Raw genomic sequence first — 27,489 nt, forward strand, 5'->3', positions numbered from 1 at the left:
AAGCACTTCACAGTGCCTGCTTCAGCTGTCTTCATGGCCATTGGAACAAATTGTTCCCATCTGCCCATTCTGCCATGGGAAGTCTTTACATTCTTGGGGTAGACATGCCCTTAGCTCAATGATGGGTTTTGAGACCTCTCAGTTACCCTCAATCTGGTTTAACTCATCTGCTGAAACAGTTTACTGGACCATGGCCTCTGTGACAAAAGAGGACCATGGCTACATCTTCTTAGAACCCAAGTGAGAGTTGGGTGGCTCAGGAGAATACCAGAAGTGAAAAGGAGTCCTCACACCAGAGGGTACTATTCTTCCCTGAACAACCCTACAACCCTCCGTGAATGTAATGAGTGTGAGAAAACCTTCAGTGAGGGATCATCTCTTGCTAAACATTAAATAATTCATAATAGAAATTCTGTAAATTTAATAAATATGAAAAGCCCTTCAACTATAGGACAGACTTTATTTAACATATAGTATTCATGCAGGAGAGTAGGCCATATGACTGTGGTAAAAACCTTCAGTTGGGTTTCATCCCTTAATCAACATCAGAGAATGCATACTGGAGAAAAACTATGTATGTAATGAAGGTGGAAAAGTCTTCAGGTGAAAAACTTAGCATCTTGTAATTCATACTGGGGGAAAAAATCTCATGAATGCTACAAATGAAGGAAAACCTTCAGACAGTATACACTTCACTCGACTACAGAAAATCCATCCTGGAGAGAAGCCCTACAAATGTAATTAATGTAGGAGGGCCTTTATTCAGAACCTTTATTCAAACCTTACTGAACATTAGAGAATTCATACTGGAGGAAAAAATATATATATAATGAATATGGGAAACCTCTCAGGAGAATTTCATCTCTTTTTCAACATCATACAGTTCATACTGGAGTAAAACCTTATGAATGTAATGAAGGTGGGACAGCCTTTAATGACAGGTCATTCCTTACTAAACATCAGAGAAACCATATAAATGTAATGGATATGGAAAGGCCCTTTATTTGAATACAGACCTCACTCATCATGAGAGAGTCCATGCTGGTGACAAACCCTAAGAAGATAATGAAAGTGAGAAATCCTTCAGGTATAGTACAGTATCTTATTCAAAATAAGAGAATTCACATTAGGGGAAAAACCTCCTATAAGTGTAATGACTGTGGGAGATCCTTTAACCAAGGAATACACCTTATTCAGTATCACAGAATTCACACTGGAGAGAAGTCATACATATGTAATGAATATGGATAGACTTCTGGTCAGATTTCATACCTTACTCAACATTAGAGAGTTTATACTGGAATGAAACCCTATGAATTTAAGGAATATAGTAAAGCCTTCAGTCATAGATCTTTCCTAACTAAACATCAGATAGTTCTTATGAGAAGAAAGTGAATAATGTGAGAAATACAGGAAAGTCTATAGCTCTACACTTCAAGCTTTGCTAGACAAAATATACTTCACAATGGAGATATGAACCCTAGGGATGTGGTGATGAAAGAAAAGTGTCATACTTAACCATTAGTTAAATACCTGAATATCAACATAGACTCTACTTTATTTTTAGCTATGATTTTGTTTGAGGTGGTTAAAGGAGAACTATATCCACACCTCTACCCCTCCCCCAATCTTATTTCTATTTTTATCACATAAGCTGAATACTACTAAGTAACCAAATAGAGTTGTTTAAGTATGAATTGTGACTGGATAGTGACATAGTTCTTGAACCTCCACTGAACTTCAATCTTCCCCCCCAAAAATTGTGTGTGTGTGTGTGTGTGTGTGTGTGTGTGTGTGTATGTGATGTTTGGAAAGGTGGCAGAATAAAAGCTTACAAGGAAGCCATAGTCCCATTCAATAATTGGAATGGAAACACTGAAAAAAGTTGCTAGTAGTTTTTACAGGGAAATTAAATTTTCAAATGATCAAAACAAAATCTTGGCTATAATTAATTTTAAGTCATGGATTAATGAGAATGAGGAGAGAACAAATATACATGCTGAAATAATATCAGAATGTATATCAGAAAAGAGTCCTAAGACATATGTATAAATGAACTATAAACACATTCAAAGAATTAGGGGGCTAAATTAAATCTTGAGAAGAATAAAAAGACAAACTGAATACAGATAGATACTGGGAAGAATTAAAGGAAGAATTGTGCAGAGCTAAGGAATCATAGAAGACCCTGAGGGGGATGATGTATAAATATATAAACTGACATAGAAAACTTAAAATTTTTATTGATCATAGTCAAAAGCAAGTTAATACAATGAAGCAAAGCATGACACATCAAGTTGAAAGCCAAAAAAAAAAAGATCAGGAAATACCATTACTGGAAAATGAGCTGAAAGTATTCATTCAGTACAAATTCAGAGAGTAAGTTAAGGAGATAGAATTTTAGAATTATTGGTTTCCCAGAACATATTAAAAAAGAAAAGAATATGATCACTATGTTTCAGAATTTAAGAAAACTCTTGAGAAATTTCAAAACCCAGTTACATTCTGTAATTAAACCCTATGGAACTCCAATGTAAAATTAATCACACTCTCAATGATCATAATTCAACACTATAATGATAAAGGGAATGAAAATTTAAGGTATCACAAAAGAATTACACCCCCAACAGCAAGATTTCACCAGATTTTCCACAAAAACCCCAGAAATGACCAAAGATGTAAATACATGTAAAATAAAAGAAAAATGTGCCTCAATTCCTAGCAAAATCAAACATGTTTGAAGATAAATGATGAATATTTAATAACCCAATGAACTTCAAAGAATTCTCGGAAAAAGAGCTAGAAAGATAGGAGGTAAATGCACAGAAGAATTGATTCTCAGCAATGGGTTAATTATGATTGAAATTTTAACATAAAGATGGTACTTTGAGACAGCAATCATAGTATTGTATTGGATAAATTATTTCATGTGAAAATATTGTTTGATGAGTTCAGGTCCGGCCTCAGACACTTAACACAAAAACTAGCCGTGTCACCCTGGGCAAGTCACCTAACCCCAACTGCCCTCGAAAAAAACAAAAAAAAAGGGAGGGGGAGAGAAATCATTAGAAAGGAAAAAGGAAATGTAAGTAATTAAAAGGACATTTTAGATAAAGAGAATGGCAGAAAAAATAGAATAGAGAGGGAACTATTGAGTATTGATAAGCTTAAGATAAATCTAATTCAATTAATCAAACAAATGTTTTTAAATTCTTAAAGGCAGGCACTGAGTGGTGGGTTACCTGGTAACTACTCATAAGCTCCTTGAGAGTTGGAATTATTGCATTTTTTTTGGCATTTGTATTCCTAGCATCTAACACAGTGCCTCTGACATTAAATGTTTACCTTCATGTTTATGAATTATTGTTATTTCACTACAGTCCAGATTCAAGAATTTTGGGATGGGTTTTCCAAGAATTCAGGGCCATGGGAGAAGGAGACCTCAATGGGATAGGTAGCAGTCAGGAGGGTGCATGTGTCCTGAATTCAAGGGTGCCTAGAACTTTCAGGGCCCTGGAGCTTAGGAGGATTTGTGACGCTCAAAGGTACAAGAAATTTAGGAGAATGAGGGGCATTTTATGACATTGGTCAGGGATGATAGTGTCTCTTGGGAACAATCAGGAAGGCCTGGGTGCCTCAGCAGGAGTGGCAGTAGCTCTTCAAAGTACCTAGGGGCTGCTAAAGACTCAGGGAGTCCTGGGGGAAGCTCAGTGTTTAGGAGGGGTTTGGGGTAGTAGTATGGAGCAACCAGGTGATGCAGTAGATAGATTGAAAGCCTGGAGTAAAGAAGATTCACCTTTGTGAGTTCAAATCAGACCTGAGACACTTAGTAGATGTGTGACCCTGGGCAAGTCACTTAACCCTGTTGGCCTCAGTTTCCTAACCTGCAAAATGAGCGGAAGAAGGAAATGGCAAACAGCCCTAAGTATCTTTGCCAAGAAAACTCCAAATGCACTAGCAAGTGGAACACGACTGAACAAGAAATAATTCAGAAATCAGAAATAAGGAGGACTCGAACTCCACCCCAGCAAGTTAGAGATTCAAACACCCCCTCCCCTGGCCTTCCAGGAGGTGAACATTTTCTATTCTTTACCTTTAGGCTTCACCCACAGAAGGGAGGAAATTGTACTACATTTCCCAGAGGCCTTTTCGGTAAGACACCCCTTTCCCTCCCCCCCCCCAATCTCTGAAGTTTCCCAGAAGCCTTAAAAGATTAAAAAATAAAAGATAATAGAACATTTCCATTGCGAGCAGCGGTCTTTGAGAAATGAAGTCGAGGTAACCCTGGTGTCTTCTGGGAAGTGTAGTTTGGCAGGGGCAAGACTGCAGGAACAGCTTAGTCTGGGCAGCTGTTTTCGTTCCTGGGTTCTGATGTGGCCAAGTAGCGGTGAGTGGGAGGGTGGAGGGATTAGGGAGGCAGGAACCTAAGCCACCAGAGACACAGAGAGAGGGAGAGAGAGAGACAGAGAGACAGAGACAGAAAGTGTGTGTGTGTAGTCCTGTATCATTGTGGGTGTTTGTTGTGAATAATGTGCCTGTTTGTGTCATGCCTTTTTCTATCCCACCAAAGGGTTGTGAGTGGTGAGTCTGTGTGCATGTCAGAAAAGACCTACAGATCTGTGTGCTTGTGTGTCAAAGGAGAAGTCTGTTCCATGTCTTTGGGGAAGTCAGAGAATGTGTTTTGGATGTCCATTTCAGAGACATACTTTGTCCATTTGGGGGGCACCAGAGAAACCTTTGTCTTCCTAAGGAGATAGGAGCCTAAGTTTAGAGCTACAAGGGGCAGTACAAAGCTGTCTAGTGATCTATGTGTGTCAGAAAAGACAGTATCTATGTGTGTAAGAAAGATGAACAGTGTGTTGGTGTGTGAGAGAATGGGAAGCATGTTGCAGTAGAAAAATTGCAGGATTTAGAGTCAGAGGGCCTGAATTTGAGTCCTAACCCTGTATGACCACTAAACTTCTCTTGACCTCCATTTTCCCATCTGTAAAATGAAAGACTAGGATTAGATAAACTTTGAAGTTTCTTCCAACATTCTGGGTGATTTTAAGTTAGTGGGAGAGGGTGAGAAGAAGGTGATGGTATTGAGTAAACATCTTATTCTTTCCTCAGTCCTAAATCTGTAATTGAACATTTAAGAACAGTTTTAAATAGAGTGACACACTCACTTAAAGAAATACCCTGATTCTTTTTCCAGGCTTCTCTCCATCATGGAGTATTACAGCATGGTGGATGCAGTGGAGATAGTCCTGGGTTTGGAGTTCATATCCTAGCCCTGATGTTTAAGAGCTACGTATTAACCTCTCTTCAATTTAGTTTCCTCTTCTGTGAAATGATGCACAAGCAATTAGGTGATCTTCAATTCCTTCCTAAGTCTAAATCCTATACACCTTTGAGGCTTTTGTTCATATGTCTAGGTCACAGTCATGTGTCTGTATATCAGAGCAGAGCCCTGTGTATAGATTCCTGTCTGAGAATAAGCCAAGTGTATCAGAAAGGAGCCTCTTGTCTGTGCATGTAAGAGAGTTCTTTGTAAAGTATGTATATAGAAAAGCCCTTTGTTCTTATCACTGAATCAAAGGAAGACTATATTAAGGATTAAATATTTAAATGATGTGTGTGAATATCACTTTATGCCTGGTATGTGTCACTGTGCTAGAGAAAAACCCCACATAAATGTTTCTGTGCTTTTCACTGAGGAACCCTCTGAAGCTATGTGTGTGTCAGGAGATCTGAGTTTGTGTGTATCAGGGAAGGACCTTGTGTTTGTATGTTATGCAAGAGCCCTGTGTTCCTGCTCTTCTGTGTGTCAGAGAATAGTCCAGTGTACATGTGGCTTTGGATATTTGATAACTGTATATAAATGTTTGTGACCCAGAAAAGTGTCCTACGTTCTTTTCTGTGACAGAGAAGAGCCCCATGTCATCTGTGTTTTAGGAAAGACCTCTCTCTCTCTCTCTCTTTCTCTATGTATATATATATATCTGTATGTCCAGAAAATTCCTTTATACACATATCTTTTTCAGAGAAGAGGTCTTTGTGTGTGTGTGTGTGTGTGTGTGTATGTCTGTATGTTAGGGAAGAGTTGCATGTCCATGATTCTGAGTCTCTGATTATATCAGAACCTATAACATGTGTTTCCTTATTCAGTGGAATCAGGGAACCTTGCCTTAATTCTACATATCATATCTATATCTATCATATATAAAAACATCATATATATGTATATATATATATATAGCTTATATATCTTAAGTATTTTCTGACTGAATAAAACTTGTCATGTACCTATTTATATGTTTGGGGGGGAGTCTGGCCATTTCTGTGGGGCACTGACGTTAGACAGTATTACTGAGTTTGCTATTTTATTGACCCAATCCTGTTTCTGTCTTGACTGGCATTGGGTTGAGTCTACCAGTAGTTTATCCTGGGGAATAAGAGGGAGAATTCTGAGCTCTTAGTACATTGCAGTGCATGGCATATAGTAAGTGCCTAATAAATGATCATTCATTCATTCATTTTTTCTTGTGAAAGTGCCAGCAGAAGTGATCTTGTTTGTAATTCCTCTATCCTCAGTTCATCAGGAACTCTCTCTCAGAGTACTTAAGGAACTGGCAGGTGTGATTGCTGAGCTACTGCTACTGTCTGTTTTTTTTTTTTTTAATGTGGTGAACAGGCAAGGTTGTGGAGTATTGGAGATGAATAAATAATCCCAACTTTCTAAAAGAAAAAGGTAGTGAGTTTTGCTCCAATTCTTGGAAAATTCTATAACACTTCATTGAGGGATAGTTTGTGAATATTTATAAAGGGAATTTGTGGTTACCAGGATCCAGCATGGGTTTGTTGAGAACAAGTTGTACCAGACAAGTTGTACCTCACTGCTTTTTTGACTGAATTCCTAGTCAATTTGTCAAATTCTGCAGATGTAGTATATTTAGATTTCATCAGGGCTTTTCACAAAGTCTTGTGTCTCATTGAATGATGAAATTCATTTCATAGATGTGAAGTCCACAAATGATAGTGCACTTAGGTGGATTTGTAGCTGGCTGGACAATCAGATATGAGGATTATGTGGTGCAGTAGAAGAAAGGCTGGATCTGGACGATTTAGGTTCAGAACCAGGCTCTGCTCCTGATTACCTTTGTGACCTTGGTAAATCACTTGGCCTCTCTGGGTTTTAGTTGCCTCAGCTGTAAAATGAAACATTGAACTAGATGTCCCTGAAAGTCCCTTCTCTCTGAATCTATGATTCTACTAGCATACTGTAAAAAAAAAATAACTTGGAAAGAGTTTCAAATGGAATATTCTAGGTTTCTTTTCATCCCTATTTTTAAAAACACTTTTTTATTTGCTTGGGTGAAACTTTGATGAAGGCATAAATGGCATGTTTATCCAAGTTTTTGGTGACATAAAGGTGGTGGGAATAGCTAAGGCAGGGATTATCTTTGTATCACCTCCCTTAGCTCTGTGCCTGGCACATAATAAATATTTAATAAATACTTGACTGACTAAGATGTCATGAAAGAATTGAGAACTAAAACTAGTTCAACAACCTGGAAATATAGGCCAAATCTAGTAAGATAAACTTTTATAGATATAATAAAGTGTCAAGTCCCAGCTGGTATTCATTTGTTTCAGTCGTACCCAATTCTTTGTGACCCCATTTGGAGTTTTCTTGGCAAAGATACTGGAGTGGTTTGTCATGTCCTTCTCCAGCTCATTTTACAGATGAGAAAACTGAGACAAATTGGATTAAGTGACTTGCCCAGAGTCACACAGCTATTAGGTGTCTGAGGCTGGATTTGAACTGAAGCCTTCCTGACTCCAGGCCTGGTGCTCTGTGCCACCTAGCTTCTCCATCAAGTCGAGACTTGGATTAAAAAAAATGGTACATGAGTTAGGATGGAAGAGATATGCCTGGATACTAGTTCATATGAAGAAGGCATTGGTTTTATACTGGCCTCTAAGGTTCATCAGTGTGCATTAGAGTTGTGATGTGGTTGGAAAAAAAGCCATTATAATTTTTTTTTATTAATAGAAGAATGGTATTCACAGCAAAGAGATAACAGTGCTATTATATTCACTCCTTGACAGAACACTTCTGGAGTTCTGCATTTAGTGCTGGGCTCCAACTTAAGAAGCTACAGCATCCACCCAGAGATATGACCAAAATGATAAGGGGTCTTACCATTAATCAGTCATTCAGTTGATAAATAGTTTTCTCTACAAGCAAGGAGCTTACCTTCTACTTAGGAAGCAACAAGTATATAAAAATTATAAAGTGAATAAATACAAATATATACAAAGTTGCTAAATATAAGGTAGCAATTTGGATGATCAGGAAAGGCTTCATATGGTGGTAATGCTTTAGTTGTGTCTTAAAGGAAGAAAGGGAGTGTAATAAGAATGTAAATTTTAAAGATCTTCCCTGCCCCTAGGCTAAAGTGCACCTGGAGCCTGGGGTGGGAGGCTTGTTTTTCAGTAGATACTTTTTGATTGGCCAGTGGGTCCAGAAGGTTTTTACATTCTCTGAGCCAGGAGAAGGCTATGCTAAGCCCTGATGTGTAGCTTTGTTTTGGGGCTCACTTTGAGAAATGTACTGTGATTTGATCTGTATTCTGGGAAGCCATTGTTGAGAGCCCCCCGGCTTTGAAAAACCCAGATGTTGATTTGGTATGGATGTAATTTTCTCTGTCTTGATAATTCTGTCTGTATATTCTGAAGTTGGGGGTGCTGACCTTTTTCCCCTGAACTAGGTAAACGATACATATTTGACTGATTAAAGTGAGCTTGTTAACCCATTTTGAGTTACTTTCCTTTAACAAAGCAGATCCAAGAACCTGCATTGGCAGCCACCCTAGGGACGCTGGGGTGCTTGCCTCTACAGGGAGGTAAGAAAGGAGTGCTGTATAGGCAAGGAGGATAGGCAGTAGAAAGGCACCAAGATGAAATGGAGTGTTGTGTCTGAGGAACACAGAGAAGGTCAATTTGACTGGAGTGTGAGAGGAGGATGGCAATGTCCATTGAGGCTGGAAAGATAAGTCAGACAGTATGAATTTATTAAGTGCTTCCTATATTCCAGGCATTGTGCTAAGTGCTAGGGATATAAAAAGAGGTAAAAGACAGTCCTTGCCCTTTAGGAGGTCACGATTTAATTTGAGAGACTTTGATAAGTAAATACACACAAACAAGAAATACACAGGTTAAGTATAGGAAATAATTAAAAGAGGAAAGACACTAAAATTAAGAGGGATTGGGAAAAGCTTCCTGTAAAATATAGGATTTTGTTTAGGACTTAAAGGAAGCCTGTAGTCAGTTATAAGGAGGAAGAGAATTTCAGGACCATGCCAGAGAAAATGCCTGGAGATGAGAGATTGAGTGTTTTGTTTGTGGAACCTCCAGGAGGTCAGCATCACTGAACTGAAGAGTATGTGGCAGGAAGTAAAGTATAAAAAAGCCTGATATGGTAGGAGAGGGCTAGGTTAAAAAAATGTTTTGAATGCCAGAGTATTTTGTATTTATCTTGGAGGCAAAAGGAAGTCACTGGATTTTTATTGAGTAGAGGGGAGACATGGTCAGACCTGAACTTTAGTCAAATCACTTCAGTGGTTGAATGAAAGATGTTTTGGAGTGGGGAGAGACTTGAGACAGGTAGACCCACCATCTGTAGGTTATTTCAATAGTCCAGGAGTGAAGTGGCTGTCAGAGGATAGAAGGGGTCATATTCTAGAGATATTGCAAAGGTAAAATCGACAGGTCTTGGCAACAGATTGGGTATGGTGGTGGTGGTGGTAAGAGACAGTGAGGCATTGAGGATGACACCTAGGCTGTAAACCTGGGGGACTGGGAAGATGTTGTACCTTCTACCATTATAGGGAGCTTTGGAGTTGGGAAAGTTTAAAGGGAAAGATAATGAGTTCAGTTTTAGAAATGTTGAGTTTAATATGTCTATTGAATATCTAGTTTGAGATATCTGAAAAGCACTTGGAGATGAGATACGGGAAGTCAGCAAAGTAGTTATGGCAGGATAGGCAGATTTAAAAATAATCAGCTTAGAGATAATAATTAAAATATAGGAACTGATGAGATAAGCAAATGAAGTAGTATGGAGGGAGAAAAGGGCCCAGGACAGAGCCTACACCTACAGTTAGGGATTGATTAGGACTAGGCTGAATAGGGCTTCAAAAGCTAAATAGAAGAGTTTCCTAGAGGAAATAGGAAGCCACTGGAGTTAATTGAGTAGGGGAGTCACTTGGTCATTTTAGAAAAATCACTTTAGCATCAGTATGTAGAATGAACTGGAGTAGGGGAAAAGTTAAGGTAGGGAAACTAATTAAGAAGATGTTTCAATAATCTAGGTAAAAAGTGTTGAGGAACTGAACTGAGGCAGTAGCTGTATGAGTGGAGATGTAACAAGTATTTTGAAGGTTAAAACAGCAGAATTTAGGATTTAGAAAGTATTTGAACATGTGTGGTGAGGGAGAATGAGGAATCCATTATAAATAATGCCTGAGTTACAGACCTGAGAGATTGTAATCATGAAAGTACCTGGGACAGAAAGAGGGATTATGGGGAAAGATGACGAGTTCTGTTTTGAGTTTGAGATATCTATAGGATGTCCATTTTGAGATATCTAGTAGGCAACTGGTGATGTATGACTGATGCTCAGGGTAAGGATGGGAACTGGACATAGAGATATGTGATGATAGTTAAATCAATGGGAGCTGATGAGGTTACTAAGAAAGTGGAGTGGGAGAAGAGAAAAAGCCCTAGGATAGAATTTGGTGAATACCCACAGTTAGAGGGAGTGATATAGATGGTAAGCAAGCAAAAAACACCGAGGAAAGAGAAGTTCAGACAGACAGGAGGTAAACCAGGTGAGGACGGCACTACAAAAATCCAGAAAGGAGAGAGTATCCAGGAGCAGAGTGGTCATTGAAGTCAAACGAAGTAGACGTGTCAGGAAGAATTAGGAAGGAGAAAAACCCCTTCAGATTTAGTTAGTCATTCAATCAGTAAACATTTATTAAGTACCTACTGTGTGTCAGACCCTGCTATAAGCACTGGGTTTACAAAGAAAGGCAAAAAGACAATCCCTGCTCTCAAAGAGATCACAGATTTATGGGGGAGATGCCATGTGAGCAACTGTGTTCAAACATACGACATACAGGCTGCACTGGGAATAATCAGCAGAGAAGAGGCACTAGACTTAAGGGGGATAAGAAGGACTTCCTATAGAAGGTAAAATTTTAGCTTGAACTTTAAGGAAGCCAGGGAAGATGAGAGGTAGAGTTGAGGAGGGAGAAAATTCCAGGTCTGGGAGCAGCCAGGGAAAATGCCTGGTTGAAAGAGTTTTTTGGTTCAAGGTAGCAAGTAGGCCAGTGTCACTGGATCATAGGGCATATGGACAAATATAAGTTGTAATAAGATTACAAAATAGAGAATGGGGTGTTTGTGTGTGTATAAGTGGAACTGGCTATGAAGGACTTTGAATAACAGACAATTTTTTTTTTGCTTTTTGGAGGGCAATTGGGGTTAAGTGACTTGCCCAAAGTCACACGGCTTGTAAGCATGTTAAGTGTCTGAGGCTGGATTTGAACTCAGGTCCTCCTGATTCCAGGGCTGGTGCTCTATTCACTATGCCACCTAACCACCCCAAAACAGAGGATTTTATATTCAATCCTGGAGGGAATAGAGAACCATTGACCTTTATCAAATAGAGGGTGATATGGTCAGATGTGTGCCTTAGGAAGATTTCACAATGGAGTAGAAGATAGACAGGAGTAGAGAGAGATCTGTGACAGGGAGACCAACCAATAGGCTGTTGTCTATATAACCTGGGGTGAAATGATGAAGGATTGCAACTGTGTGGTGGCAGTGTCAGAGGACAGGTAAAATCTAGAGGCCTTGGCAACAGATTGGATATGGGAAGGTGGAGGTGAGAGAAGGTGAGGAGCTGAGGAAAATGGCTTGGTTGTGAGCCTAACTGATGGAGATGGTGGTACCTTCAATGGTAATAGAGAAATTAGGAAGATGGGAGGGTTTGGGGGTGGTGGTGGAAATAATGAATTTAGCTTTGGACATGTTTGGTTTGAGATGTCAATGGGACACACATTTTGAAGTGACCAGTAGGCATGGAGATATAAGACTGGAGGACAGCAGAAAGGTTAGAGTTGGATAAGTAGATTTGAGAATCATCAGCAGAGAGATGATGTTGAATCTAGGAGAGCTGATGAGATCACCAAGTAAAATAGTATAGAAGGAAAAGAGAAGAGGGCCCAGGACAGAGCCCTGTGGGATACCCATGGTTAGTGTGCACGACCTAGATGAAGATCTTGCAAAGAAAACCAAGAAGGAGCTACTAGTTGGTGAGAGGAGAACCTGAAGAGAGTAGCATCATGAAAACCTAGAGAGAAAATGCTATCAAGGAGAAGAGGGTGATGAACAGTGTCAAATATTGCACAGAGGTCAAGATGGATGAGGCTTGATCAAAGGCCGTTAGAATTGGCCATTAGGAGAGCCTAAATACATTTGGAGAGAGCAGTTTCTGAGGTTGGAAGTAATCCTATAAAGTCATTCTATTCGCTAATTAATGAGATTACTAAGAAGTTGATAATTTTGGAGAGAGCAATTTCAGTTATGATGAGATGAGAAGCCAGATTACAAAGGATCAAGAAATTAGTCCAAAGAGAGGCAGTGGAGGGATTGAATGTAGGTAGCTTTTTATAATTGAGAAAGAGAAAGCTGAGAAAGGGAGGAAAAATAAGGACAGTTTGGGGGAGTGATAGAGTCTAGTGAAAGTTTTCTAAACATAGAAGGAGACCATGTCATAACGCTGCTGGGTTAAGGAGCTTGTATGTTTTGATCTGAGAAGACAATGCCTAGTGACAACAGGAAGGCCATCTTAAAATATTTGAAGGATTGTCAGGTGGAAGAGGGATTAAACTTTTTCTTCTTGGCCCTAAAGTGCAGAAGTAATGAGTAGAAATGGCAAAGATGACATTGGATAATAAGGAAAATCATCTTGACAGTTAATGGAGTGCTAGTAATTGACATTGACGGACAGACGGTGAACTAAAGAGAACTGGGCTAGGTGAGTATAGTTGGATACCAATGGAGTGATGTAGTTGATTATAGATCTTTCTTGTTTATGCATGGAAAGTTTCACAGTGAACTTAGGATCACCACTTTCTCACGGATGCACTCAGCTAAACAGAGATATCGGCAACGGCCTTGACTACCAAGCCTACTCCCTGCATGCTATAGCAGCAAGCACCCCAAGCGTGCTCAGGGTGGCTGCCCATACAGGTTCTTGGATCTGCTTTGTTAAAGGAAAGCAACTCAAAATGGGTCAACAAGCTTACTTTAATCAGTCAGACATATATCGTTTACCTTGTTCAGGAGAAAAGGTCAGCACCCCGAACTTCAAAGTATACAGGCAGAATTATCAAGACAGAAACAGATCAAGTAGACAGATTTCCAAACTGTCCAACCATTACATCCATACCCAGTCAACATCTGGGTTTCCACATCTGGGTTTTTCAAAGCCGGGGGGGCCCTGGACAACGGCTTCCCAGAATACAGATCAAATCACAGAACACTTCTCAAAGTGAGCCCCCAAAACAAAGCTACACATCAGGGCTTATATAGCCTTCTCCTGGCTCAGAGAATGTAACAACCTTATTGACTCACTGGCCAATCAAGAAGTATCTACTGAAAAACAAACCTCCCACCCCAGGCTAAAGGTGCACTTTAGCCTAGGGGCAGGGAAGATCTTCCAAATTTGCATTCCCATTACACATGCCCAGACTGTTTGTAGCATACACAGCAATATTTCTTGATACTGGTTGCCAAATATTCTTCTTTGGGAAAGATATGGCACACCTGTCCAGAGGGGACTTTGCACCCTCCCAGATCTGAACAAGACAACAAGTCCAGGCTCAGACGTAGCTCAACAAGTCCTTAAACTTGGAGCAAGTCACAAGCCTCTGGACTCAGTAGCTCAAGAATCCGTTAGACTTGGCCCCCCACAATGGAGTATACTACCTTGGACAATAGGGAGCTCTCCATCATTGAAAGCCTTAAAATGGAGGTTGTACAGTCAGTTGTCCCAGTTGTTGTAGTAGAGGGTATTTGTGCTCAGGGGTGGGTTAGGCTGCACTCTGGAAAACCTCTGTGGTCTCTTAACAAATCTGAGAGTCTATGATTTTCTAAGGTGAAGGCAGGAGAGGATGTCACGGGGAGTAGGAATCCTTATTAGTAGGAGAAACACTAGACGTGGAACCTTTAGCTTAAGCTTTGACTTAGAGATTAAAAATTTGAAGGAGAAGTTCTTGGGGTTGCTGGTGCTGGAGCAATTCCTGATCATCCTGCCTAGGGACAGTCTTTGAGGAAGTCACAACATAGAGAGGTTAGTGAAGAGGGGTGAGCCTGGAAGGTTTGAATCAAATGCCTCAGGACAGAGGTAGCAATTATAGACTGGGGGAATATGGAGGTACTGGGAGAGAAACTCCCGCTTCAGTTCTGTGGGCTGGTCTAGTCCTACTATCCTCACTATACTGATCTCTAGAGACACAGCGACCTCTTCCCTTCTCTTGTCTCTCCCTCATGCACCTTTACCACCTGGGTTGTGGAAAAATTCCTTCCTCTTTTTTCACATAGAATTATTCGTTTAATTAATCAAGCATTTATTAAACACCTTCTATATTCAAGATATTGTTGTCATTTTCATTGGATATACAAAGATGAACAACAGTCCCTCCCTTAAAATAGGTTATGGTCTAATAGAGAAGAAATCACATTTATGCAAATAAATATGATACAAGGTAGAACATAACAGTGGCAAAGGAGAGATATGGACATAGGGCTATCAGTAAATTTTAAGGAAGAAAAAAACCAGCACTTTGAGCTCAGGGGCTGTTTTCTTGGAGGAAGGATGAAGAAAGAGAGCCTGGTGTAGTGGAAAGAACATTGGACATTTAGCAATAGGATCTAGGGAGCACTTTCAGGCCTGCTACTTCTAGTTACATGATTTTAAACAAGTCACTTAACCTCTTGAGGACTTAGGTGCTTCCTGTCCAAAAAGAAGGATTTGGACTAGATGATCTTCGAGGTTGTTTCTAGCTCTTAAATCCCACAACCCTATTAGCTTATACATGAGTTGGGCCTTGAAGGAAGAAAAGTATTTCAGTAGGCAGTTGGGGAGAGTCCTGGCTCCTTACTGCTCTGAAGCAGGAAGGTGGGAGAAGGCAAGAAATTGGACAATATCTAGCAGTCCAGTTTACCTGGAGTATAGAATGTGTGAAAGCAAGGAGTATGAAATAAGGTTGAAGAGGACCTTTTAGAAACTTAAAGAAAGTGGGAGAAGCAGGAAATAGAGGGTACTTTGATTTAAGAGTACAGGAATAAATGAGTTTCCAAAGTATAATCTTATGTTTGGAACTGAACTTAGTTATGTCTTAAGAGGGAGCATCCTGCCTGACTTATCTTACAGCGGTACCTGTTCTTGGTCTTGTTTCTTCACCTTAGATCTGCCTAGGAAATCCTACCCTAATGTTTCCCTTTTTACTTTATTTTTTGGAGGCAATGGGGATTAAGTGATTTGCCCAGCATCTCACAACTAGTAAGTGTCTGAGGTTGGATTTGAACTTAGGTTCTCCTGACTCCAGGGTTGGTGCTCTATCAACTGTGCCACCTTGATACCCTGTATTTCCCCTTTTTAGACTTTTGGTGGTTCCCCTTCTCAGAAGAAAGCGGTACTCATGGACCTTCCTTCTGATTGTGGAGGGGCCAGGGATGATTCTGGGCTCTCTTCCACCTGCCTCTCTCCTATCCAGCTGGTTTGTAAGTTCTAACTTTGTGAGCCAAGCCTTTATGGCAAGATTTGTGATACATTGGAAAGGTCAATGGACATAGAGTTTCTCCTGCCTGTCTGACTACTTCTTCTGAATTTTATTTGTTAATTCCTCATCCATGTCCCACATTTTAACCTTAGATGTCCTTCAGGGCTTTGTCTCATCTCTTCTCTTTTTTTCTACACACGTTTTCTTGGTCATCTCATTTACTACTATGGATTTAATTGTCATCTCCATGCAGATGATTCTCAAATCTACTTATCCAGATACATTTTCTATTTTGAGCTCTAGACTCACATTTTCTCATCTGGCTGTCCTGTAGGCCTCTGTAACTTAGAAGGCCCAAAATAATTAATTATATTTTCTGTTAAACTCACCCTGTTCTCCTGACTCCTTATTTCTGTCTGGAGGACTCGACTTTCCACCTCAGGGTCACCTACATGCCACATAATAAGACATTGAAGTAGGACTTTAGTGGAAATCTCCTTTTCATAAATCAGATAAGTATTCCATTTCCAGACTTTTTATGTTTCATTTTTATTATTTAACTCAGGCGATTTTAAACCTTTTTTTTGTGTCATATGCCTACTCCTTTTTCAGTCTGGTAGGAATCTATGGCCATTTTTACACAGTTAGGTTTTCAAATACATAAAATAAAACACATAGGATTACAAAGGAAACCAATGGCATTAAAATACAATTGCCAAAATATTTTTTAAAATACCACATTTTTGATATTTGTACTTTTTATGAATACACTGAATAATTAGACAATTCATTTAATATTTCTGAAAGTTGAAGTTAAATTTTATTTTTCAAAGACATCAGTGTGAGGACTGTTGCTGCTTAACTTGAATAAGAACAATAAATTGTGGGGTAGGCCTTGATAAGGCAACACATATCATGTTGGACATTCAAGCAATTTTTTTGTTTTGTTTTGATGGTTATAAGTTTTGGATTTCAGTTTGCAAACATATGTTGTTACAAATGGAATTAAAATTTTCATAGCTTGCTTTACAAGGAAAGGATAAACTTTTCTCAAGGAACATAAGAATTTTACCAAGACTCTTTCAGTTGAGCTTTCTTTGGAGTAAGTTTTTTTGTTCTAATATCAATGAGTTTATCTTTGGTCAGGCCCACACCTTTGATGTAGTTTACATCAGAAAGTAATAAAAATCTTTGATTCAACTTTAATGTCATGAAGATGGAAATAACTTTTGGCAAAGAATTTTGTATGTCAGTTTCGTCTTGGTAAAGCATTTCCTTCAGCATTCGAAAGTTTTTAAGGATGTTGGCTTTTATTCTCTCCCTCCATATTGGCAAGCTTAGCTAAGAAAGCTTATAAAATTTCAGTAGTATCCATAATGATCACATTAGAACCTTGAATTGAAAGGTTTCAGGGGTGGAGAACCCACAGCTTCAAGGCCACATGTGTCCCTTTAGGTCCTCAAGTACCGCCCTTTGATTGACTCCAAACTTCACAGAACAAATCCCCCTAATAAAAGAATTTGTTCTATAAAACTTGGACTTAGTCAAAAGGCCACACCCAAGGACCTAGATAGCCACGTGTGGCCTCTAGGCTGCAGGTTCCCCACCCCTGGTTTAGGTAAACTAAGCAATGGATAAAGCTTTTTCTTTCAAAATGTCCCAAGATGGATTCTTTTCTCTTTCAGAAAAGGTGAAACTTCTACAACTGAGATTCAGACAGGTGCTTTAAGACTTGTCCTTTTGAAAGCCAATGAACTTCTGCGTGTAAGAGAAATACTTTATATTCAGTTCCCATTTCTTAACAAAATTTTTTATTGAGATGTTTCAGAGACTTGCTTCTAATAAAGTTTTGTGACTATTATGGCTGTTGACTTCTTTGAGAGTGTTGGAATAGTCATTGTTGCCAGTGCATGTATATAAAAAGCAATAAGTGATGACAATGTAAGAAGCTTCCTTTTTCACTAAAGTAGCAAGACTAAATGTATTACCACACATTGAAAGAGCACCATCTGTACAAATAGTATGGATCTTGTTTTTCTAGTTAAAGTATTTTTTTTCAAATTAGGCCCCAAACAAACAACTTTTATCATTTCCAAAATTTTAATTTTATAGCTTTCAAAAAGGAGGAATTCTTTTTGGTGGCATTAGCATGCACACAGTGAACAAAAATAAGAAGCTGGTTATATTGAGAAATGAATGTAGTTTCATCCATTTGCATACTGAAGGAGAGTGGCAAGGCTACCAATTACTCCATGACCTGCTTCAAAATGTTAAAAACATCAAATTATTTGAGAAGGTATCACACCACTTGACAATGGAACTGCTTTCAGTTTTTTTCCTCTATTGTAGTTCACCAGCTAATTTATTTCCAGTGTATATGTCTGCTAAAATCACTCCAATGATATAGGATTTTTTGCAGGGGGGTTGGCAATCTAGTAAGTAACTTTATAGGATGCCTCAAGAAGAGATTTTTGTGGAATGGCAAGTCCAAGTTTTTGACATTTCCCAGTTTTTTTTGGAATCAAGATTTCTTCCCATGGAAAGAGCTCACATCTTTGAATTTATTTTCAGGATGGATAGGTGTGAGGTGCTCTCTCCAGTTTTGCTAGCTTCATACTTCTATTCATAAGAATGTTTCTGTACAAAAAAACTGTCTTTTGTGACACATCATGTTAATTAATACAAGTGAAATAATATAAAACATAGTCCCTGGTATGGTGATTATGTATCTATTACTTTGTTTAGACAGTTGGAGCCCTGTCTATTGGATTCTTTCTTGGATATTCACTTTTTTCTACTTATCTGTCTGTATTGTTTAATGAAAGTAAGATTGTTGACTCCTTTGAAGCTGTCTTTCCTTTAGAAAAGCTGATCAAAGAACCTGTGCTAGCAGACCTTCTGTGTGCTGATGTTATTGGTCTTACACCTCCACAGCAGCTGCAAGTATCATTAACACTACAAAGGGGCACTGGGGTCTTGGAAATTTATTTTAGAATAGGAAACACACAAACATATTAGTAGGGAGGGGGAAAGATAGAGAGACGGAGAAGGAAGGAGAGACAGAGACAGAGAGAGATAATAGTGGGGGAAGCATGGTAGTTGAACTGTGGAAGCAGGAAAGCAGTTGCTGATGCTATAAGTGTTAAAGAGTGCTTCAGTTTCCCTATCTGGGTTTGCCGGTGGACAGCTGATAAAATTAGGGTATACCCTCAGATATTTCTAACTTGACTCATATTGTGGCTGTGGAATGATTGTGTTGAGAGGGGGAAAAACAAGAGAACAAGGTAAGACCTCTGTGTGGTGTGGCAGAATCATGCAGATTTGGAGAATACAGTTGTGGTTTTGTCTGTATATTTCTGATTTTGTTCCCCAATGCTGTGTGCATCCCTGGGGAAAGCCTTGTACAGCACCTGATGCTAAAGACTACCCAAGGTCTTAGAAAAAGAGTATAATAAAAGTCTGGGTGTTGATAACTTTGTCACAAGGTCAGTGGCACTTTCTTTTTTGTCTTTTTGGAGGGGAGAAGGCAGGGCAATTGGTGTTAAGTGACTTTCCCAAGGTCACATAGCTAGTAAGTGTTAAGTGTCTGAGGCCAAATTTGAACTCAGGTCCTCCTGACTCCAGAACCAGTACTCTATTTACTGAGCCACCTAGCTACCCCATCAGTGGCACTTTTACCCTTGACAATACCATCTATGTCCTTTTCTGTCCTCCTAGGCATATCTGTGTCAGAAGTCATGGGACCTGAATAGGAGGGGCATGTTAACTGTTAGAAGAAGAGTGTTGAATAGGCAGAATTAAATAATGAAGGAGCTTATCCCTGAATATGATGATCCTAATGCCACTAAAATTAACATGATCAGTGCTAGAGTGTCTTGTGTAATAAAGAATAAAAGAAAAAAGAGAAAGAGGAAAAAGATAGTTCAGCAAAACTAATCAATGTTTCAGTGAGGATGTTGGTATAGGTACTGGTACACCATTGGTATCAATGCCTGATGGCTTCATTTACAAGAAGGTGAATTTATTATTTAGGCCATCTTTTTCTGTTTATTAAATACAGTATCATGGACAGAAATGGAGTTGTTGATAGGAGAGCCTGGTTTGTGGAGGATACAGAGTCTGGCTTTGGAGGTATTCAGCATTTCATGGTAGAAACCACAGTAGACCTTCAGTATACCTTATTCATATGTTACATTGAGGTGTCAACAGACTATGAAGTGGTTGACTCGTTGTTAGTTCAGAGCTTTACTGGTCACTTGCATGCCTTTCTCAGTGATTACTAAAATTCTTCTTTAATCATCCTCTTTCTATGATGAATATAGACATCATCTCTTCCAAGCTCTTTCATTGTCCTTAACTCACCAGTTCTTTCCTCAGTAGGAGTCCTACCTGGCCCCTGATATAATGGAGTTATTACTGATACTCTTCAGCTATCTCTAGGTGTGAGTTTCTCCTCCTAACTCTTACATAATTTATTTATCTTCTAGCTGTTAGAATAAATCTTATATTTTCAAATGATTTTGCAAGGTTTCATCTATGTCAATAAAGTTTAGCATCCTTCCTTCTTTTTTTGACTATCCTTTGCATTCTTTGGCATTTTAATTATATTCTACATTTGGTACCGTGTAACCTAAGGCAGTGATAAGGCCTAGTTGGCAGAGATTCCATTATGCTAATTTTGAGGTAAAAACAGGAATTCCTGGGGGAGATGCCCAGGACAGGTATAGGGGGCTGCAGAGTGAGTGAAACATCACGGTCTAGGGATCTAGATTTGGGAGTCATTAGCTTAATGAGTAAGAGTTTCAGCTGTGCAGATGAGTGAGCTCTCCAAGGGAGAGAATTTAGAAAAGAGCAAAAGGGTAAGTAAGGACTGAGTCTTGTGGAATATGGACATTTTGCAATAAGAGGAATAAGAGGAATCAGAGAATTTCAGAGTTTTAAGGAACTTGAAAGACCATCTATTCCAACACATACTTGAAAAAAGTTCCTCTTCTATAATACCTAGCAATTGGTTATCCAGTCTTTGCTAGAAGAGCTCCGGTGACAAAGAGCCTATTGCCTTCTGAAGCAGGTCATTCCACTTTTGGATAGCTACAGTTGTGAAGAATTTTTTCCTTTACAGCAAGCTAAGTATACTACTTTGCAATTTCAGCCACCTGTTCCTAGTTTTGCCTTTTCGGGTCAAGTGGAATAAATCTAATTCCTCTTCCACATGAGAGCCCTCCAAATTCTTAAAAACAGTAGTCACATCTCCCTGAAATCTTCCTTTTTGACATAATGGGTCATTAAGGTAAAAAATAATATTGGTTGCTATAACGGCGAGCACCCCAGCATCCCCAGGGTGGCTGCCAACACAGGTTCTTAGATCTGCTTTGCTAAAGGAAAGCAACTCAAAATGAGTTAACAAGCTTACTTTAATCAATTAAACATATATCGTTTATCAGCACCCCGAACTTCAGAATATACAGAGGTTACAAGCATAAGTTACAAGAACATTTCAACAGACAGGCTTTCAAACTGTCCAACCATTACGTATATCCATACCTAATCAGTTACCAGAGAGGAAAGAATCAACATCTGGGTTTTCAAAGCCGGGGGCTCTCAACAGCTGTCCAGAGTCTCATCTGGTCAAATCACACAACACTTCTCAAAGTGAGCCCCAAAGCAAAGCCTCACATAGGGCTTATATAACCTTCTCCTGGCTCAGAGACTGTAACAACCTTCTTGACCCACTGCCCAATCACAAAGTATCTTCTGAGAAACAAGCCTCCCACCACAGGCTCCAGGTGCATTTAAGCCTAGGGGAAGGGAAGACCTAAAAAATTTACATTCCCATTACATTTGCTCTCGCCTAGACACTCACCAGTTTATCAAAATCCTTCCTAAACTGTAATGGCTAGAACTGAATATACTAGATATTGACTGAGCAGTGCAGAGTGCAATGGAATTGCCCTTATTCCTGGAAGCTGTTTTTCTTTTCATGTAGCGTCAACTCACATTAGTTTTTTGAACTGCTCCATCATACTATTGAAACATATTGAGTTCATAGTCCATAGAAATCCTAGAGCTTTTTCAGATAAACTATTTTAATTTTGTGAAGTTTCTTTTTTAACCCAGCTTTAAGACTTTAAATATATCCCAATTAAATTTCTATTAGATTTAGCCTAATATTCTAATTTGTCAAAAGCTTTTTTGATCCTAACTCTTTCATCCATTATATTAGTTATTCAGTCTAACAAGCATTTTTAAAGTACCTGTCAGGCTGTCTTTCCCAGCTATCCTACATTTGTGTTCTCTAAAAATTTTATAAAAATACCCTCTATGCCTTTTTCCAAGTAATTTAAAAAATATTTTAGATATCAAAGGATCAATTAAAGTATTGGTGGAACTGTGAAATGTTTCTGGAAAATAATTTTAAACTATACTCCAAAAATCACTAAACTGTATCTTTTGATGCAGTGATACTCTTAGGCAAATTCCATGAAGAGATCAAAGAAAGAGAAAAAGGACCTATATGAGTAAAAATAAGTGTAACTACCCTTTTTGTTATAGCAAAAAAAAAAAAAAAAGGAAACAGAGTTGGTGTTCATAAATTGGGGAATGACTGAACAAATTATGGTATATAAATGTAATGTAATATTCCATTTATTCCATAAGAGATGATGAAAAGGACAAATTCAGAGAAACCTGGAAAGAATTACATAAATGAATTCAGAGTTAAGTGTATATAATCAGGAGAACAAATTATATAACAACTAGCATATTGTAAAGGAAATCTTGTAAAGACTTAAAAACTCTAAACAATAAATTTTCTGTGGTACAATATATTTCATTATATACTTATGCTGCTGTTTTTCAGTCATTCTTCAGTTAATGAGCAACTACATTTTCCCCTAGTCTTTGCTACCACAAAAAGTGCTTCTGAGAACAATAAGATTTTAAAAAGGTTGATCATAGTGTTAGGCACATAAGAGTAATTTGATTTGGAACATTCAAAGCCCTAAGCATTATCAGGACATTATTAGAATCCTGTTCACATTCTTTAAGCTGCCAACTCTTCGCGAGGCCATGGGATGGCCTTGAGTTAAAGAGGAATGTATTTGATGTTTTAGGAATCAGTGATGTTCAATGATGTGGCTGTGGACTTCACCCAGGAGGAATGGAAGTAACTGGATCCTTCTCAGAGGAATCTTTACAGGGATGTGATGTTGGAGAACTATAGCGACTTTATCTCATTGGGTAAATTTTACATGTGAGGTAGAATTTCACTACTGAAATATCCTTGTTTTCTCATTTGTGAAGTTTTATAGATCTATCAGATGTTTCATTTAACTTGTTCTAAGGGATAAGACTTTCTTCATCCTGTTTGTTCCAAAAGACAGCATGCTTTTTTTTTGGAGAGGCCAAGGTAGGGCGATTGGGGTTAAGTGACTTGCCCAAGGACATAGGGCTAATTATGTATTAAGAGTCTGAGGCCAGATTTGAACTCAGGTCCTCCTGACTTCAGGGCCAGCGCTCTATTCACTGTACCACCTAGCCACCCCAACAGCACGCCTCTGTTTCTTCCCAGGGGAAGGGTCTGTACTTTTTTGTCAAAAATAATCAGCTTCCTTTTACTCATTGTGATGCTGCTGTGCCTTCTCTTTAGAGGTGCTGGTGATTAAGGGACTGGGACTGCATGGTTTTAAATACAAAGCACAAAACCTAGGCCCTGTGTCTTTCCTTATAAACAGGTCATCAAATTTCCAAACCACATACGATATCCCAGTTGGAGCAAGGAGAAGAACCTTGGATGGTAAAAAGCAAAATCCCAAAAGGTGTCTGCCCAGGTAAGTGAGTGGAGACCAAACAAATGGTCATGAAGAGGTAGGATAATAGAAATATTGGTTAAATAACTATTGTCAAATCCCTTAAGTCCTGTAGTGGAAACCAAAGGCATAAACTTTTTCTGATACCTTGACCAATAGAATTCACAGGAAGAAGAGATTGGTGAAGGCCATAGCAATTAAGGTAAGTTCTTTTGAGGGAGATAGTATGGTACAGTAGAAAGAGCATTGATTCAGGAACAAGACGCAGGTTCAGATAATGCCTCTGACATCCACTACCTATGGACTTCTTGAGCAAATCACTTAATATCCCTCAATTTCAGCTTCTTCATCTGTAAATAAGAGGGTTGGATTAGATAGCCTCTGAGGTTCCTTCCAACTCTAAATTTATGATTGTAAGAATTGCTCTGAGTCTTACTTGGTCCCTGAAAGATGTTTAGCAATTGAACTGGGGAACAGTTGGGAAATTAACCTAACCAGAAAGGGTCAGAGATTTCGGGAGAGTCATAGAATGTAGGGCTTTGATTGTCAGACTGAAGACTAAATGTCACCCTTTAATTTTTAGTGGTCATTGAATGGTTCATGACAGGAAAATGGCATTGAAACATTGGAGAATAGATAGCAGCAGGACAGTGATGATCACATGAGTGTCAGAACTAGGAGAGAGCTGGTCAAGAGCCAAGGGTTTAAGCCCTCCTTGTTAACCAAGTGGCTAGAAACCAAGAAACTGAAGTAGTTTTTGGAAGTCTTGTATTAGGGGTCAGACAAAGTGGATCTCACTAGCCTAGGAAAGGTTTAGGAAAGATTCCTAAAACAAGATTTGTAGAAAATGATCATAGCACAAGACATTAGCTTATATGCTTGAACCTTATCGTGGGATAAGGATGTCTTCTCATTATTTCCTATCAAATTTCCAACCTAGGAAAGCCCAGGTCCTACAAGCATATTCAGCAATTCAATAAACATTTATTGACTGCCTGCTATGTTCCAGATACTGTGCTAGGTACTAGTAATATAAAGATGAAAATATATATCACCCTTGTTTATGAACAATTACTTTGGTAATGTATAGGATCGATTGGGAATGTGACATACTCAGATAAGTATAATACAAGATAGAATGTTATATAAGAAAGTAGAGAAACAAGGAAACTTTGAGGAGGGAGAGAATACTTTCATTTAGGCTGGGACAGTTCAGGGCAACAGGTGAAGGGGAGGAAAGAGTAAGTTCTAAGGTCTTTCCAGATGCTTAGACATAGGAGGTAGTAGTTCAAAATAAGGAAAGAGAAGTCCAGGTATATGCAAGAAACATCTAGTTAGAAGCAGACTGATTGCTTATGGTTTTTGATTGTGGGTTGAATGGACATTGGAGAGCCAAGGTTACAGCTTCAAAACTATGATTTCATTAGTTTGGGTACTTCTTTCACTAATACAGTTCATAATGCCACCATGCTTTAGTAAATTGCCTTATTGAGTTGCTCTGTTTAAAAAAACATACAGAGACACAAATAAAAATGATCACTTTGTGGCTAATCCTTTAAGGATCTTCATCATTGCCTAGATTGGTCCTTATTAATAGAATCTCCCAGAACTTGTGCTTCAACTGCATTAGCTTTGAGAACCAAGGCCACCATTATGCCATAATGAGACTTTAGAGAAGGTTTTTGGGAAAGAAGTGCTACTCTTAGAGACATGAAATTGTTATTGAAAATGACTTTAGTGGTGGTTAAAATCCCTTGGGGGGTTAACTTCATGAGACTAGAGTCAAGAATAATCAGGGTTCTTTTATAAAAAAACCAGCCTCTCATTCCAGAGTATTTCCCCAAATTATGACTCATCTTGTAATATTTCCTCCTAGCCATAGCCACTCTATTTTAACTTATTCTTCTAATTTTTCTGTTCATCTGCCAATTTGCCTGGAATAGGCTTTCCTTACTCTCTATGCATACTGGACCAGTTCCCTTTCCCCATTACAATCACTCATGAGCCCTTCTTATTGCTTCTTTACTCCTTTTCTATTATATCTTCAAATTGAAAGGTTATATATAAGAATTGTCAAAGCCAATATGATCTCATTGTTATCTGTTTCATTCTACTATTCCCACTATAGAATTTCCTTTTTCCCTTCATGTGGAACAGAAGATTTTTGCATTTTCAATTTCTTTCAGATGGGGAAGCTGACCCTGAAACTAGAGAGTCAATTCCTCAACAGGATATTTCCAAAAAACCATCACAGGGGATGATAGTGGAAAAACTCACAAGTAGTGATGTCTGGTACTCCAAATTAGATCAAACTTGGGAATATGATGGACGATTATGGATGCAATTAGCAATCCAAGAGAGATATTTAAGACAAGTGAATGTCACAGATAAGAAGAATGTCCTTGGGAAGAGAGATACTGAATATAATGACTTTGGAATAAATTTTAAATGGGCTCAATCTTTGTTATGCAACACAGAGTTCTTGTAGGACAGAGACACAGTGAAAGTGATACAGGTGGTGAGAACTTTGACCATATTTTGTCATAATTAAGCATCAAAGAATCTGTACAAGGAAGGAATCCCATGAATATAATGATTATAAGAAATCCTCCAATGATAAATCATCCCCTATTAAGCATCAAAGAATTCATACTGGAGAAAAACCCCATGAATGTAATACATGTGGGAAAGTATTCAGCTGGATTTCATCTCTTACTTGACATCAAAGAATTCATACTGGAGAGAACCCCTATGAATGTATTGAATGTGGGAAAGCCTTCAGTTGGAGGACTCACCTTAATCAACATTGGAAAATTCATACTGAAAAAAAACTTTATGAATGTAATGAATGCAGAAAAGCCTTTAGGGACAAGTCGTCTCTTTCTTGATATTGGAGAATTCATACTGGGGAGAAACCTTACACATGTAATGATTGTGAAAAAACTTTTAGGTGGAGTACAGAGCTTACTCAGCATCATAGAATTCATACTGGAGAGGAACCCTATGAATGTAATGAATGTGGGAAAGCTTTCTGGTGGAGTACGCATCTTATTAAACATCAGAGAATACACACTGGAGTTAAACCCTATGAATGTAAAGAATGTGGGACAACTTTTAGTAGGAATACTTACCTTACTGAACATCAAAGAATACATACTGGAGAAAACCATATGAATGCAGTGAATGTGGAAAAGCCTTCAGTCGTATTTCATCCCTTAATCAACACCAGAGAATTCATACTGGAGTAAAACCCTATGAATGTAATGAATGTGGAACAACCTTCAGTGACAGATCACCCCTTACTAAACACCAGAGAATCCATACTGGAGAGAAACCCTATGAATGTAATGAATGTGGGAAAGCTTTTTGTAGGAATACAGATTTTACACAACACCAGAGAATTCATTCTGCCATAAAACCTTATGAATGTAATTAATGTGGAACAACTTTCAGCAACAGGTCGTCCCTTACTAAACATCAAAGAATACATACTGGAGAGAAACCTTATGAATGTCAAGAATGTGGGACAGCCTTTAGTGACAGATCATCCCTTACCAAACATCAGAGAATTCATACTGGAGAGAAACCCTATGAATGTGGTCAGTGTGGGAAAGCCTTTAAGGTATAGTTCCAACCTTGTCAGACATCAGAGAATTCATAGTGGAGAGTAATGTTTTGAATGTAAATAAAATAAAAGCTTTATATTTTTATACTGAGTGTCAAGTTAAATATTTCAGAGTTAAGATGTTTGTTACCAGCTCTGAATTTGTTTGGAGTGGTTGTTGGAAATATTTACTCCTTTATTTCTTTCTCTCCTGTGATACATGCTGGATACTACC

The 27,489-nt window shown here is 38.6% G+C and overlaps 1 pseudogene; it reads left to right on the forward strand.

Annotated features, from left to right (window-relative positions):
• Positions 1 to 4,238: 4,238 nt before the first annotated feature.
• On the forward strand, positions 4,239 to 27,360 carry LOC138159492 (zinc finger protein ZFP2-like; annotated as a pseudogene).
• The last annotated feature ends 129 nt before the right edge of the window (positions 27,361 to 27,489 follow it).

This window comes from Petaurus breviceps, unplaced genomic scaffold (assembly GCF_028583685.1).
Source record: "Petaurus breviceps papuanus isolate PSGF00001 unplaced genomic scaffold, PetGlider_PUasm1.0 176, whole genome shotgun sequence".
Classification (NCBI taxonomy): domain Eukaryota; kingdom Metazoa; phylum Chordata; class Mammalia; order Diprotodontia; family Petauridae; genus Petaurus; species Petaurus breviceps.